Source organism: Canis lupus, chromosome 6 (assembly GCF_003254725.2).
Source record: "Canis lupus dingo isolate Sandy chromosome 6, ASM325472v2, whole genome shotgun sequence".
NCBI lineage: Eukaryota > Metazoa > Chordata > Mammalia > Carnivora > Canidae > Canis > Canis lupus.
In genome coordinates, this window is record NC_064248.1 from 50,578,543 (window position 1) to 50,595,750 (window position 17,208).

Here is a 17,208-nt window from a genome sequence, read left to right on the forward strand (position 1 = left end):
AAGAGAGAGTAACTCTAATATAGAAAGAGCTTCTAAAAATAGAAAGCTGCCAACAACCTTCTTGAAAACTGGGTTAGACATAGAAACAAGAAAAGAAATGCAGTGTATTAGTAATCTATTGCCAAGTAACCAAGTGCCCACAAACTTAGCAGCCTAAAATGGTGAACTTTATTATTTCACGGTTTCTACAGGCCGGGGACTCAGACACAGCTTAGCTGAGTCCTCTGCCCCGGTTCCCATACAAGGTCAATCAAGATGTCAACTGGGCTGTTGTCACAGATTGAGGAAGAGTTCTCTTACAATTTATTTCATAGTTTTTATACTGCAAACCAAACCAGAAGGGATAAAGTAATCTCTAAAACTTCAAAGCAAAATGAAATGAAAGAGCCTAACTAGGTATCAAGGTGGTAATATAACCATATGGGGAGGAATTATTTAAAACACAGGAATTTGTCTCTACAGTTGGTGGGAAATACCCTAAAAACAAACAGATACACAAATAAAACTGCCCTTACCCTGAAGAAAAAAAGCACACAACAAAACTTTTAACAGTTTTTAGCAATTATATTGTTATTAGGAGTGTTGAAAAATATGTATGATTATGTAGTGTGCCTGTGAATCAGGATTTTCGGTACTGAAGAGATGAGGTACAGATGCAAGACCAAAGAGTTAAATTTAAACGCTGTATTTCTGACTTAGGAATGGCATGTCAGTATGAATTTATGGTGTATTTTCTCTAAAAGAAAAAGATATTAGCTTTGAAAAACCCTATAAACAATGACCAACCAGGTGGCAATAAAGCAAACTTTATTGACCAGATTTTGGTCTCTAAATATAATTTCTTCCTACAAGAAACCAAAGTACCTTAGAAAAATAGCTGGTTCCAGGTCTAGGGTAAAACATGTTTGAAATTATCCTAGAACATTTTATCATCCCAGAAGTGAGGAAACTAGTCATGACAAATAGAGTTACATCAACAGAATCCATGAAACAAGGGCAGCCCCAGTGGCTTAGCGGTTTAGCGCTGCTATTAGCTTTGAAAAACCCTATAAACAATGACCAACCAGGTGGCAATAAAGCAAACTTTATTGACCAGATTTTGGTCTCTAAATATAATTTCTTCTTACAAGAAACCAAAATACCTTAGAAAAATAGCTGGTTCCAGGTCTAGGGTAAAACATGTCTGAAATGATCCTAGAACATTTTATCATCCCAGAAGTGAGGAAACTAGTCATGACAAATAGAGTTACATCAACAGAATCCATGAAACAAGGGCAGCCCCAGTGCCTTAGCGGTTTAGTGCTGCCTTCAGCCCAAGGTGTGATCCTGGAGACCCAGGATCGAGTCCCACGTTGAGCTCCTTGCATGGAGCCTGCTTCTCCTTCTGCCTGTGTCTCTGCCTCTCTCTGTCTCTGTGTCTCTCATGAATAAATAAATAAAATCTTTAAAAAAAAAATCCATGAAACTAATGTGAAGACAATCCTGCTGGTCAAAAATAAAATAGCTGGAATATAAATAAGAATAACAACCTAATGGATTGAGATATCAAATACCTTTAAATTCATAAGTTTATAATTATGTAATTATATAATATATAACATTATTTTATATTATTATATTAAATATAGCATAAAACAGTGCATATATAATCTTAATAATACAAATTATTAGTTAAATAATAATTGAATCATAATAATTAAATAATTAAATAATAATAATAATTAAAATAATTTTGTAAGGGTGCTTGGGTGGCTTAGTTGGTTAAGTGTCCAACTCTTGATTTTAGTTCAGTTCATGATCTCAGGGTCATGAGATTGAGCCCTAAGTCAGAATCTGCTCTAAACATGGAGCCTTCTCTTTCTTTCTCCCTCTGCCTTTCTCCCTACTCCCCACTCACATTGTCTCTCTCTCTTTAAAATAAAAAAAGTAAAAATAAAGTAAAATAAAATAAAGTAAGTAGTATTGTATTAATAATATAACTAATATATATTAATATTATGTAGGTAATATGTATTAAGCTCTCATTGTTCACCTTTGGAATATGCTGAGAAGCCAATTCATGATTTTAAAATGGTAAATAGGGATCCCTGGGTGGCGTAGTGGTTTGGCGCCTGCCTTTGGCCCAGGGCGTGATCCTGGAGACCCGGGATCGAATCCCACGTCGGGCTCCCGGTGCATGGAGCCTGCTTCTCCCTCTGCCTATGTCTCTGCCTCTCTCTCTCTCTGTGACTATCATAAATAAATAAATAAAAATAAAAAAATATAAAATGGTAAATAAAGAGAACTAGTCAAATATTTATCCTGTTTTTCCTACACAAATTGTACTATTGAAAAATCAAATAGTTGATTAGCTGATGTTTCTCTTTATAGAGGTATTAGAGCTAAAGAATAAGGATGAAATGATAAAATTAATATTTTTCAATCCCTAAAAGAATTAACAAATCAAGGTAATAATCATCAGTGGTTAATAATAGCTCTAACAGAGAAAAACAAAACAAAGCAGATGTCATATACTTCCTAATGTAAGCACACACCAAAACCTATGAAACATTCTTGCCAAAAAAACCCAAAACTAGATCTACATTCCTATACACAGAAATACAGGGAATGAGATGTTAACTGACCCTATAGATATGTAATTATCAAAATCTAGACTATAGGGACTCTATAGGTTAAATGACTAATTTCTTTAATAAATTTAAAAGAAAAAAACAATGGAAAGGAAATACATAAATTAATATAGAAATAAGAGACATAACCAATTGCAAACTTTAAATCTTATTTGCATTTTTATTTGAATAAACTATAAAAAATGACACAATAGGGGAAATCTGAGTACTGAGTGGATAGATATTGGATGGTATTAAGCAGTTATTAAGTGTGATTATTCTAATTTTGGTTTGTGTTTTTAAAAAGCACTTATCATTATATGGAGATATAGACTGAATTATTTATGGATGAAATGACATGTTGAGAATTTGCTTCCAAATAATCTAGAGGAATGGAGAATTAGAGATAAAACAAGATTGAGGTGATAATTACTGAAGGTGAGCAATAGACAGAAGATTTTATTATACTAATCTCTTTAATGGTATATGTTTGTAAAACTTCCATAAGAATTTCTTAAGCTGGGATCCCTGGGTGGCGCAGCGGTTTGGCGCCTGCCTTTGGCCCAGGGCGCGATCCTGGAGACCCGGGATCAAATCCCACGTCAGGCTCCCGGTGCATGGAGCCTGCTTCTCCCTCTGCCTGTGTCTCTGCCTCTCTCTCTCTCTCCGTGTGACTATCATGAATAAATAAATTTAAAAAAAAAAAAGAAAAAAAAAGAATTTCTTAAGCTGGGCAGCCCGGGTGGCTCAGCGGTTTAACACCCCTTCAGCCAGGGAGTGATCCTGGAGACGTGGGATCGAGTCCCACGTCAGGCTCCCTGCATGGAGCCTGCTTCTCCCTCTGCCTGTGTCTCTGCTTCTCTCTCTCTCTTTCTCTGTGTTTCTTATGAATAAATAAATAAAATCTTTAAAAAAAAAAGAATTTCTTAAGCGGAGTGATAGTGGGTCCGCAGGTTTTTTTTAAGATATTATTTTTGTACTTTTTTGAACGTTTGAAATGTTTCATAATGTAGGAATAAGCCCCAGGAAATTGGAGCTTTAACAATATCCTGAAAGTAGCCAGCACCCCTCTAGAACACACTTTATTTATGGTTTTATGTTAAGAAGTTCATTTTCAATTGATACTAACTTGCTGATTCAAAGGAAGTCATTGAATTATTTATTTCTTTTGGTCCCCCACTTGCCTATGTTTTATTTTATTTTATTTTTTTTTAATTTTTTTTTTGCCTATGTTTTAAATGGGAACAAATGAAAACTGTTCATTAAAAAGCTTTATTTTTCTGTGCTTCAAGTTCCTTGGGAGAAACCATTATTAAAACAGAATAGTTTAATGCATAACCAATCCTGACACCTACTACATTGCTTTGGCCTTTTGTTTTTAGTACAAAATTCTTTTACTATACATTTTCAAATGTTTTCATCTTTCTCACATCTTTCTCACAAGTATAACACATTACTGATTTTCACTGACAAGTGCTAGACCATGTGAAAAACTTTGTGGGATTAATTTTCTGTTTTGCATTTTTTCCCATGCTATGCTGATTGGACATGTCCCATGACTTAGCTCAGCCCCAAAACATGGCACCAGATCAATCAGTGGGTTTGGCACAACTTTAGTTACACTGGTATAGGATTCATTAAAAAGGACTCATATTCATAAGATAGGCTAACTGCTAAAGGAGAAAAAAATAAAAGTGTTTTGTGTCCTTGCTGTTTTTTTATCCCAAAGGGAAAGGGAAGAAGGGGTGTTAGGGTGAACTGAAAGAGTCAAGGGAGTGGAAGCCACAGTTCCTGGAACCTTAAGGTCTGCCACTAAAGTTCAAGATTAAGCTTTGTTCTCTTAAGAGTTTGGCTTTCCAAGTAGGGATGCCAAGGTCCTTTCACTCACATATACTTCTAAAACTCTGCTTTTCAATTGTGTTTGTGTGTTCTATTTTAGAACACTTCTCACTCACTCAGTAATCCAAAAGAAAGACTTGATACCAGAGCTAAATTAAAGAGGAAACAGTGCTTGTTTTCAGATAAAGTGAGAGTTACCAGCCTTCTTGAGAACATTGTGTTTTGATTGATCTACTTTCTCACTGGCTCTTTTCTCTCAACTTCCTCTTGGTAGAGGACCTCATCAGGACCTCACCAGATTCTCATCCCTGTTTTTCCGTGGGTTGCTGTACCTATCCTCACCTTCCCATCGCAGTGAAAGAAGATAGCTCCATGAAAGGCTTGACCCTATTGCCCACCTCATCTTCTCACTCTCTTGTCTCTTTTAAAATCTACCCCCGTGAGTAGGTTGTTCCTGCTCTGGCCTCTTCATTCATTCATATTTCCAGAGGTTCTTAATCATCAAATGGGTCCACTGATCTTCCCTTTACCTGCAAAGCAAAACAGAATAAAACAGGCTTTACCTTGCGACCTCCTCCAGCTGCTACTCTATTACCCCTCACGTATTGATTCTCAAACTAGTACAACAAATAATCTGGACCCGCTGCCTCTGTTTCCCTACTGCCTTCTGGAATCTGGCTTCCTCTTTGGCCATTCAATGTAGAACAAAATTGTACAGGTGACCAAGAGCCTCATCATCACATTCAGTGGCTCAGACACTGCCCTATTTCCCCTCGTCTGCTTGGCAGGTTTAATCTGTGCTCCCGTTGCACATCTTTTGTGAACTTTCCCTCCTTGGTCTCCTTGACGCTGGGAAATCTTCAATATCTTCAAACATTTTTGATGATGACTTTTCTGTTTTGCTGGCTGCTCTATTATACTTCAGCCTTACATATTTTCTTTCTAAAAATTTCTAGAATATTGGGGCTCTTGGGGGGTTAATATATAGCATCGCTTGATTCTACTGCATAATATTGAACCAAATGGTTCAATAAAAACTAGAGTAGGAGATCAGCAAATGGATATTAACTATTTCTATAAATCCATGACCAATAAAGGATGCTAATATTCTCTGCCTCTCCACTTATACCAAATTCAGAGATTGAAAGAATCTATTTAAGGAGACAAAATAGACTCAAAGAGCAGACTTACCCAGAATTGCTGTCCACCCCCCACACACACACACACATACACACAAAGAGGGAGCTGAGTCTCCAGATCTTTAGCCTTTAAATAGATAAGATTTACCCAGTGGAAAACTGTGAACCAGTGAATGTCACCGTCAGTCGAAGTCAGATAAATCACTGCTCCTGCTTGGGGAGAAATGAGTAAGATACATCACGAGTGTTACTCTCAGCATAGGAAGCTATATATACACAAACAGTGTGGGATAGTCTTCATTCTTAATCATCATCTTTATGTAGATAATTCCCAAATCTGTGTCTCTGAGTCTGATGTATTTCTAACCTTTTCAATGTTAAATCAACCTGTTCCCTTCCACCTCATGACCTCCTCTGCTGTGGTCAATGGCACTCTACTCCCAGTCATCCAAACAAAAATCTTTGGCATCACCTTTCTCTCATCACTCGCCTTTGTTTCTTCTTTTAAAATGTCTATGGTACTTATCCTTTCTCTTCAACTTGTACCTCTACCACTATATTCTACTCCTTATTTATCATGTATGCCTTCAACAGCTACTTATGAAGTACATACCAGGTGCCACGACATTTTTTAGGCAGTGGAGATATTAAAGACAGATGAACATTGATTCAGCCCTTATGTTGAGAAGAGTGGACAAGGGGTTATCAAATTCTAATTTAAGTCAACATGTAACTTCAATATGGACAATTGCAATACTTGGAGGGCGCTTGGTGCTCTGTGAGCCTATAACAGGAGGTATGGGAGATGAGAAATAACGTCTCTAGGAGATGATACTCACATTGAAATATGAAGTAAAAGCAGGAGTTAATTAGGCAAAGAAGGCAGAGAGGAACATCCCAGGCAGCATTCTAAATGCAGAAATGCCTTATGACTGGAGGTAGCAGGAGGAGTAGAGGTCGCAAGAGGGGTAATGTGGTACAGAATAGAGGAGCTGGAAAGGTAGTTAAGGGGCTGTGCCATGTAGGGCCTTATACATTATGTTAAGGAGTGTTTTGAAATCAAAGTCACTGAAGTGTTTAAACAATAGGGATTAGCACTGGGGTTTGAAAAGACCACTCCTGCATTTTGGATCATTACCTTTGCTTCTCAATTGATTATTTGTGTGTCTCCCATTCCTCCACCTTGTGAATTATCATACAAACCAATGTCCAAATAATCCTCACTATGAGCTGCTTGAACCTTATCTGCTTCCTAATCAAATGGTGTGGATGATGCCCCATTATTTTTAAGATAAAGCTTGGACTTTTAGATCTGTTTCTTTGCTGAAGCTTGCTACCATCTGGGTTCAGTCTCCTTGTCCAAAATATTTTCCCTCTTCTCCCCAATACAGACTTTCTCCTCTAGCTAAGTCAATCTTCCCAAACACCCCAGCCTCACTCAAATGCCATTAAGTGAAAGAAATTGCCTTTGAGACTTTGAAACTTCTGCCAAAATTCTTCCTCTTATTAAAATCCAAACATATTCAAGATTCCAATGAAGTTCCACTTCCTCTGTAAAATGATTGCTAACTACTCTGGACCACAGTGTGAGTTCAGTTGTGCTAAACTCTGATGATATTTGTGTAGTTGTAACAGCACTAAACAGGAATGGGCATTGCATAGGCAAATTTTTATGGGACACAAATCATTCATCTTAGGCATCATCATCTTGGCTTGATGTGTTAATTTGGACCTTGATTTAATCTTCTCAGCAATATTTTGTTTTGTTTTGTCTTTCCGTTATTAATTGATGTTTTTCTAAAGAATTAGAGTTAGAGAAAAAGTGGGGCATAATAAAAGAGTCTAATTCTAATAAAATATGTTCGATGTTCTTAAAAATAATTTGGTAATATTTTTATTTGTTGTGTGATATACTTACTATTGATTTGCTATTTCTCCATTTACTCAAAAATGCCATGTTGCTGGAAATTTAAATATTTCCATTTCATCATGTTTTAAATAATGTGGTTAAACCATTATTTCTATCCTTATGTTCCATTTATTTTCCTAGGATAGATTTAAAAATATGTAATTACTGGGTCAAGAAGCCATTTTTTGTCACATATAAGCTAAAAGGCTTCCAATGAGGCTCTACTACAAATAGTGTATGAGAATGTTCACAACACATTGTTATTAGCATGGGTTTTTATCACTGCACATATCATCTGTAATTTACAGTTTCAAAATAAAAAAAAAAAGCCCAGTATGTTGCTTTGATTTGAATAGCTGTCATTGTGTCTTTGTGGTCTGAGGGAATGTTGGGGAAATTACTGCAAGAAGGGTGCACCTGAACCCTAATAGCTAGAAGACTTTTTTTAAATTTTTTTTTAATTTATTTATGATAGTCACAGAGAGAGAGAGAGAGAGAGAGAGAGAGGCAGAGACACAGGCAGAGGGAGAAGCAGGCTCCATGCACCGGGAGCCCGATGTGGGATTCGATCCCGGGTCTCCAGGATCGCGCCCTGGGCCAAAGGCAGGCGCCAAACCGCTGCGCCACCCAGGGATCCCCAGCTAGAAGACTTTTTGATCTGAGTCTAGATTCTTTCACTTATTCTACAAATATACATCCAGTGCCTGCCATGTATCAAGCACCACATTCTATGTCAGATGGGCCATAAAGTAGTGGTTCCCAAATTGTTGCTATACATTGAAATTACCTAAAGATTATTAAACAACAACAACAACAACAACAACAACAAAACTACTACTGCCCGGCTCCCATCAGCAGACATTCTGATTTAATTTGTATGGGGTATGACTTGGGCAGTGAGAGTTGTAAAAGCCTTCTAGGGACTCAGTGTGTAGCAAAGTTTGGGAACTCTGTCAGAGTAGAGGATGGAGTCACAGAATACGGTCAGGGATATAAGTGCTCTAAAGTGTATAAAGAGGACACACACACACACACACAACCGCAGTGTTTTGAGTCTAGCAGACTTCCTCTGCACTAGGTTACCTCAGACAGTGACTTTGAACAGTCCTGCTTGAATGACTTCAAAGTGATAAGACTAAACATTGGGCTGAACGAGGTACCAATGATAAAACAAACAGCTACTTGCTACCTCAGTCTGAGTTTTAGTTTTCATTGGAGAAAGATGGGAGCTTCAGATGCATCAAATGTGACATCCTCACTATCCCTTGGGTATCAGTTGGGTAGAACAGAGCTCTGCTTAGGAAAGTCATTGTTAAAACAGAACTCAAGCCTTTACCCAGTATGCCTATAAAAGACATTAGCGTGATGTTGTAAATATATTTAATATTTTGATATATATGAATTATGCCTTTTAAAAATAGTGTATACTTCCTTATTTTCCCTCTGAATTGCTCATTAGAGAGTATCTCTCTCCTGGAAAATATATGTAAAGTGTGTGCCATGGTTTTTATCCATCTCATTTTGATTTAGTTATCAAAATATACAACATCTGCTAAAGCTGAAGCCCACAGTCTTAGAAATTTTTCTTTCATTGCACTCTCAGTCTGCACATCATTAGTACAATTCAGATGGAAATTCCTTAGAGATGCAATATTGCTAACAGATTGTACTTTCCTGGAAAATCTGACCCCCCAAATTTGATTTATTTAACATATTTGCATTTTAATGGATTTTTCTGAAAGGATAATCTCATCAAGATGGGCTGCTGTAGTTTTACTGAGTAATTCACAATTTTCAGCTCATTTATATATGTTTATTAATGTGCAGTATGAATATTTGCACAATGTGCAGGCACATATGGATTATGTCTACCTGAAATGCATGCTTATATGTTTGGAGACTGAACATTTGGTATTTTGGTTACCTTACAGATTAATCCTTTAGTTTAATATATTCCATTGAGTCAGTCTCCTGGCCTCAAGGTTAATAATAACAGTGCTTCTGTGGTACCCTACAATTTATAGTACTCTTTTCACATACATTAACTCATTTAATAACATGCCCAAAGTCTTGGGAAAGCACGGTAACCTTTTGAAGCTACAGAAGAACTGCTTAAAGGGCCAGTTCCTCCCTCCACAGTCTCCCTAACCTTCAAGGATGAAAATTTCTAAGCCAATCCTGACCAAGCTGTTAGTTTTTGGTATAGCAGGTGGGTGTGTTCAGTGGATGTGGTTAAAGGAGGACCTGCTACTTAATGTGACGTCAAATTCTTGCACTCTTTCCTTTCGCCAGCCCAAGCCTCCTCCCAAATTCCATTTTCCAGGCTTAATTGGCACAGCTGTGTTTTTCCTGATATCTCTTTCATAGTTCTCTAGCTCTCCACGGGAATCAGTATGCTTTCCTCTAATTACTGGGACAGGGTGCCTATTTCTGCCACCAGTTATTGTGGAATGGAGCTTTGGCAGAAGGATTTATCTACATTATCTCTCGCCAACCCCACTATTGGATGGGATGTTCCTCTTTACACAATGAATGCTTATCTGAAATGTTCACATTATTCCATAAGATACAAAATATATATCCTGACTCCAAGAGACATCAGTCTCGATTATTCCTAAGCATCATATTTTACCATCTTTCAAATACAGGTAAGTCAGAATTTATACTTTTCCGGATGGGATTACAAACTCTCACAAAACATGTATAAGAACAAAACTACAGGGACTCCTGGGTGGCTCGGTGGTTGAGTGTCTGCCTTTGGCTCAGGGCGTGATCCTGGAGTCCCAGGATCAACTTCCACATTGGGTTCCCCGTGGGGACCCTGATTCTCCCTCTGCCTAAGTCTCTCCCTCTCTGTGTGTCTCTCATGAATAAATAAATGAAATCTTAAAACAAAAGAAAAGAACAAAACTATAAGAATCTCAGAAGTCTTATTAGTATAGTGAGTTTTTTCTCCAATTTTTTTCACCCTTCAAATATTTCCTTTTTGGATTTTTATTGATGTGTTAGTGTATAGTTCAATGGATTACAGCATAAATAGTTCAGCTAATTGCCACAATTGGGATGCAGAACAGTTCCATCACCCCCAAAGAACTCCTTTGTGTTATTCCTTTATAGTCATACCACCCACCCCACTCCCAGTCCCTGCAACCGTTAATCTGTTGTTCTCCACTCCGTAGGTGTTTTTTCAAGAACGACATATAAATGGAATTGTGTAATATGTAAACTTTTGAGACTGGCTTCTATCACTCAGCTTAATGCCTTTGAGATTCATCCAAGTTATGGAGTTTTATTCCTTTTTATTGTTGGGTAGTATTCTCTAACATGGATATGCCACAGCTTGTTTATCTATTCAAATATGTATTTTAATATATTTGTATTAAGTATAAATGGTATTTGTAGAATTGGTACAACATTAAAAATTGTCCATATGATGCAATAGTAATTTTCTGGGAACCAGCCAGATCAAGATTCAAACATCAGCTCTGCTCTTATTAGTCACGCGCAAGTGAGAAAGTCTCTCTGAGATTCAGATTTGGCAAACTGGGCAAGTGAATGATACTTATTTCATAAGATTCTAGAAGTAATTAAATAAGATTAAAACATGAAAAGTGTTTAGCACACAGTAAATAATCAATTGTGTCTGTTTGCCCTCCCACCTTCCATTCAGTTAAGGTAGCACAGTATGTATTTTTGGAAATTTTTATTCTCCTGATTTTCAGGTGTGGAAACTTTGTAATACTGACTTTCTTATAATCTTTCTTGGTGAACATATGGGAGACAATCCATTGTACTATTTGCCTAGGTCAGATCTTTGCAGAGTGCAAATTCTTAGTACATTTCTAAATAAGTGCAAAATGTTAGTTTGCATGTTTTTCTAGTACAAGGTTATCTTATGAGGTGAGTGTCAGAGGTCAAGAATTTGGGAAACTCGTTTTGAGCAGCACTAGCAGAACTGGAGGTCCATGTAATCTGATGACAATATATGATAGATGCATATTTCCTTTGGTGCTCATCATGCAGTCATAGCCAGCTGGAAAGAGGACGCAATACTTAAGCACATAGGATGCTTCGGTGATTCAGACAGCACTGGTAAGCCTTCTGATGAAAATGATTCCTAGGCATCCTTATCTCATTTGATGCTGGACTCCATTACTTGTCAGTAATTGATTTGTTGCAATTCTTGGAGCGTAGCATTCGACTTCCTTATCTGTATGAGCAAGAAGCAGCAATTAAATTTCTGACCCAAAGATAAAAAATATGTGTGTGCTTAGCCCAAACTCCCCATATTTTATTCATTTTATACTTCTGGCTGCACAATTGAATAAGACTGTCCTTCAGTTTTAGTGAAGTTGTGTTGGCCAAGTAAATCGTTAAAGTTATATGCCATTGATTCCATTTTAACTCATGCTTTCTGACTTTTACAATGAGGTAATAAAAAATACACTTGGTCTCAAACTTAACTTTAAAGAGTTCAACTGGAAATCTATCAGATTGGGAGGAATAGATATCATTAAAAATGAGTAAATACCTTATTATTTCCTAATGTTATAATTTATGGGATGATCATCTTAATAGTCCAGCAATCAAGTATATTTGTATTGACTTTGTAGAGGTTAATCCATTTGAAGTTGCCATTAATCTAACTATTTTGCACCTGCAAGAAAGGGCAAGTTCATATGGTTCAACCTAATAAACATCCTAATATATTGAATTCAGACAGCAACAGGATACTGTTCTGGACTTAATTCTGTTCCCCCAAATTCATATGTTGAAGCTCTAGCTTGAGATGTGACTATATTTGGAGACAGGATAGGGAGATAACTAAGGTTAAATGAGCTCATAAGGGTGGGTCCCTAATCTGATACAGGACCCATAAGGAGGGGAACAGACACCAGAGTTCTTTCTCTCCATGCAGGCATAGGGAAAAGACCAGGTAAGACCACAGTGAGGAGGCACTGTCTACAAACCAGAAAGGGAGGTCTCATTAAAACCCAACCCTGATGACATCTTGATTTCAGACTTCTAGCCTCCAGAATTGTGAAAATACAAATTTCTATTTCTTAAGCTACCTAGTGTACCGTATTTTGTAATGGTAGTGAAAGCAGACTGATGTAGGTGCCAATCACTCATACTCCTTGAATCTTCCATTCCTGGCTCAGTAGCTAAGCTGGATTATCAAATGTTAAAGGGATATATGGGCATATATTCCTCAAGTCTCATTTCCAGGTCCACTAAACATTAAAATGAAAACTTTGTGTCACTCCAGAGCATTTTATGCTGCTGTACAATTACAAATGGGTATCTTGATAAGTAAAGACCTGATTTATTCAGATTGGCTTCCACACACACTGAAAGCCTCAATTAAGTGGTGTAGTTTTAGGGGTAGCATCAACACATGACCTTTTAGAAGATAGTTAAATGAAGACTGATGCTGTATACCTTATCAATAAACTGGGGGTGGTTGTGAGGATCAGAGATACATGAGTAAAACACCTCTATGCTTCTAGCATAGAGTAGCCACTTGATACATGATTCTTTTTTTGTTTCAATAAGACAAAAACATATTTCAAGAAAAGCCAGTACTGAGGATAGAGTGTTCCCAAGCTGTGCACAGGCAGGGGGATTAATTCATAACCAAGGCTGAGGATAGCTCTGGGCCCTTCCCAACCAGATAGCCTGTTTGGGAAATTGAGAGCAGATTGGAGTGGCTCCTCCCTCTCCCAGGCAAGGGGATTACAACAGAACTCCACCTGTGGAGACACTGTGGAAAGTGTCTTTTGTCCCCACCTGACCAGACGGGCTGGAGACAACTACTGGAAACAGTGTGGCCCCGTGGCACTCAAGCCAAAAGGCAAGCAAGCAGGGATGATAGTCTACAAAGCAAAGTCAGTGGTCTGTTTAGTCAGGGTACTTGGGGTGCCAGTCAGCTTGGGTTAAGACAACAAAGAGCTTCACTGGCTTTATAGCTGCTTCTCCTGCTACACCTGGACAGGAAATCTCATTTGTAGCCCGACTCATTGCTGAATACAGCAGTCAGCCCATCTAACTAGGGACCCCAACCAGAGCACACAGGCAGCTGCATAGCCTATTCTACAGGCCTACGTACAGTGTCTCTTAAACAGAGAGACAGCCTCCGGCTTCCTTGTTACACAGAGGAAAACCTGATCTGCCTATGGAATTCAGTGCACACTCTGACCTGATTCATGTCCCCAGACAATGAGCTTTACAGATTGTGGGTCCTGTCCTGCTGACCTGCCAGTTCAGGGGAGCTAATTCACAGCCCTATCTACTACTGAAAATAGTACCGAGTGCCAGCCATCTAGTAATCCTGAACAAAGAATCCAGGAAAATGTGGAGCCATCCTAAACATACCCTAGATAGAGAACCAAGCTAGCAGTCTTATCTAACTATTCTCAGTCAGTGGCATGATACCCACCCCCACCTCCATCCTCAGACTCAAATTTTGCCTCACTCCAAAATTGACTATAACAGCAGGCACCACCTGCCCAAAGACATTACCAGGAGACACTTAGAAACCCAAACTGAGCTGACTGATGAAGAACTGTCTCTGTCAAAGCAGACCTGTAAAGTCTGGAAGAGGAGCCCAATTACTCAAATGTGCAGATACCAACATCAGAAATCAAGGATCACAAAAGATCAGGTAAACAGGGGCATCTGGGTGGCTCAGTGGTTGAGCGTCTCCCTTTGGCTCAGGTTGTGATCCCAGGGTCCTGGGATCGAGTCTTGCATCAGGCTCCCCATAGGGAGCCTGCTTCTTCCTCTGCCTATGTCTCTGCCTCTCTCTTTCTGTTTCTTTCATGGATAAATAAATAAAATTTAAGAAAAAAAATCAGGTAAATAGGACAACACCAAATTAATAAAGCTCCAATAACTGACCCAAGTAACAGAGATCTGTAAACTATCAAAGAATTCAGAGTAATTCTTTAAGAAGGTCTAGTGAATGATAAGAAAACACAGACAATTAAACAAAATCAGGAAAATGATGCATGAAGAAAACCAGAGTTTTAACAGGGGAAGAGGAATCTTAAAAAAACAAAAAAAAAGTCAAACAAATCCGAGAGCTGAAAAATAAACATCTGCATTGAAAAATTCAGTAGAATTTCAAAAGTAGATTCAACAAAGCAGAAGAAAGAATTACAATCTGGAGAACAGGATATTGAAAATTACCAAAAAATTAAAAATAAAAAGAGAGAAAAAGAATGAAGAAATCCTATGGGAATTATAGGACACAATGAAAAGAGACAACATTCACATCATGAGAATTTCAGAAGGATAAAAGAAAAAGGGACAGAAGTGATTTAAAAAAATAACAGCTGAAAACTTACTAAACCTGGGGAGAGAAACGCACACATTCAGATCCATGATGCCCAAAGAACCCCAAATAATTTGAACCCAAAGAGGGAAATATTGAGACACATTATAATTAAATTGTGAACAATCAAATAAAGGTATATATACTATGAAGGTATAGTCATCAAAACAGTATGGTACTGGCATAAAAACAGACAAACAGACCAATGAAGAAAAAAACGTATCTTCAATAAATGGTACTGGGAGAATTGAACATTCACATGTAAAAGAATGAAACTGAACTCATATCTTACCCATCACAAAAATGAACTCAAAGTCGGTTAAAGACTTAAGTGTAAGACCTGAAACCATGAAACCCTTAGTAGAAAACATAGGAAAAATTTCCTTCGTATGTACCTCAGCAATTTTTTGAACATGATACTTCAAGCATAAACAACAAAATCAAAAATAAACCAATGGGGCTACACCAAACTAAAAAGCTTCCACACAGCAAAAGAGACCATCAACAAAGTGAAAAGACAACCTATGGAATGGGAAAAAATATTTGTAAACCATATATCTGATAAGAGGTAAATATTCAAAATATATAAAGAATTCATACAACTAAATAGCAAAAAAAACAATAACTCGATTAAAAATGGGCAAAGGACCTAAATGGACATCTCTCCAAAAGAGAAACACAAAAGGCCAACAGGTGCATGCAAAAATGTTCAACATCACGTCATTAGAGAAATGCAAATTAAAACCACAATGAAAAAAATTAAAAAAAATAAAACCACAATGAGATATCACCTCATGCCTGTTATAACGGCCACCATCAGAAAGACAAGAGATAACAGATGCTGGTATGGATGCAGAGAAAAGAAATCCTTGTGCGGTGTTGGTGGGCTTATAAATTGGTGCAGCCACCATGGAAAAATAGCAACATTTAAAATAAATAATAACAACCATATGATCCAACAATCCACTTCTGAGAATATATCCAAAGGAAATGAAAAACCTACCTTGAGGGGATCCCTGGGTGGCTCAGGGGTTTAGTGCCTGCCTTTGGCCCAGGGCATGATCCTGGAGACTCAGGATCAGGATCGAGTCCCCCGCTGGGCTCCCTGCAGGGAGCCTGCTTCTCCCTCTGCCTGTGTCTCTGTCTCTCTCTCTCTCTCTCTGTGTGTGTGTGTGTCTCTCATGAATAAATAAATAAAATCTTTAAAAAAAAAAAGGAAAACCTACCTTGAAAAGATATCCACACCCCCATGTTCATAGAAGCATTATTTATAATAGCCAAGTCATAAAAACAACCTAAGTGTTCATTGATGAATGAATGGATGACATTTTGTGGTGTATATAGGTATATACAACAGAATATTATTCAGACATAAAAAACACAAAGAGATTCTACTATTTGCCACAACATGGCTGGAACTTGGAAAACATTAGAAAGTAAATCAAAGAAAGACAAATATTGCATGACCTCATTTACATGTGGAATCCAAAAACAAGCAAATAAAAACACAAAAAAATAAGCTCATAGAGGAAGAAATCAGATTATGGTTACCAGAAATTGAGGGTAAAGGGGGAAGGGGTTGGAGGAGGTTGGTCAGAAGGCACAAACTCTCAGGTAGAAGATAAGTAAGTGTTGGGGATGTGATATACAACAGCTAACACTGTTGTATGATACACAGGAAAGTTAAGAGAGTAAATCCTAAGAGTTCTCATCAAAAGGAGAACATTTTTTCTTTTGTTTTTATTGTATATGAGAATATGGATGTTAGCTCAGTCTATTGGGGGTCATTTCACAGTACATGTAAATCAAACCATAATGCTGTATGCCTCACTCTAATACAGCGATGTACTTCAATTACTTCTCAGTAAAACTGGAAAAAAAAAAGAGTTCCTCTAAAAAATATGAAGGGTTTCTATTAATAAAAGCAGTAGTTCCCCAAGATACTCTATTTTATGAGACTTTTATGAAGTTAATTAAGATTTTACTATTCATGTTCTTCTATTTTTATTAGAGATCCATATGAGCCAGAAGAATATTAAAGCAAGTCATCAGTGAGTGGAAAACAAACTAAAATATTTTATTCTTACCCATTACATTAAATGGAAGACATCATTACATCTGAAACATTGCTTACAATAAGATTGATATAATAAAATATGATTAATCAATACCTGATTCAATAACAAAAAGCGATAATCAGAAGTTAATGATACAAGCACAGTGATGATTCTCTTCCAAAAACTTCCCCCATCTTTTCTTTCAAAGTGTTACAACATATAAATACTTAAATTTTAGAGTTAATGCTTTCTGCTACTACCTTCCAATGCAGTAATTAAGACATTATTTTCTTTCCTTGACCAAAAAATTACTCTTCTT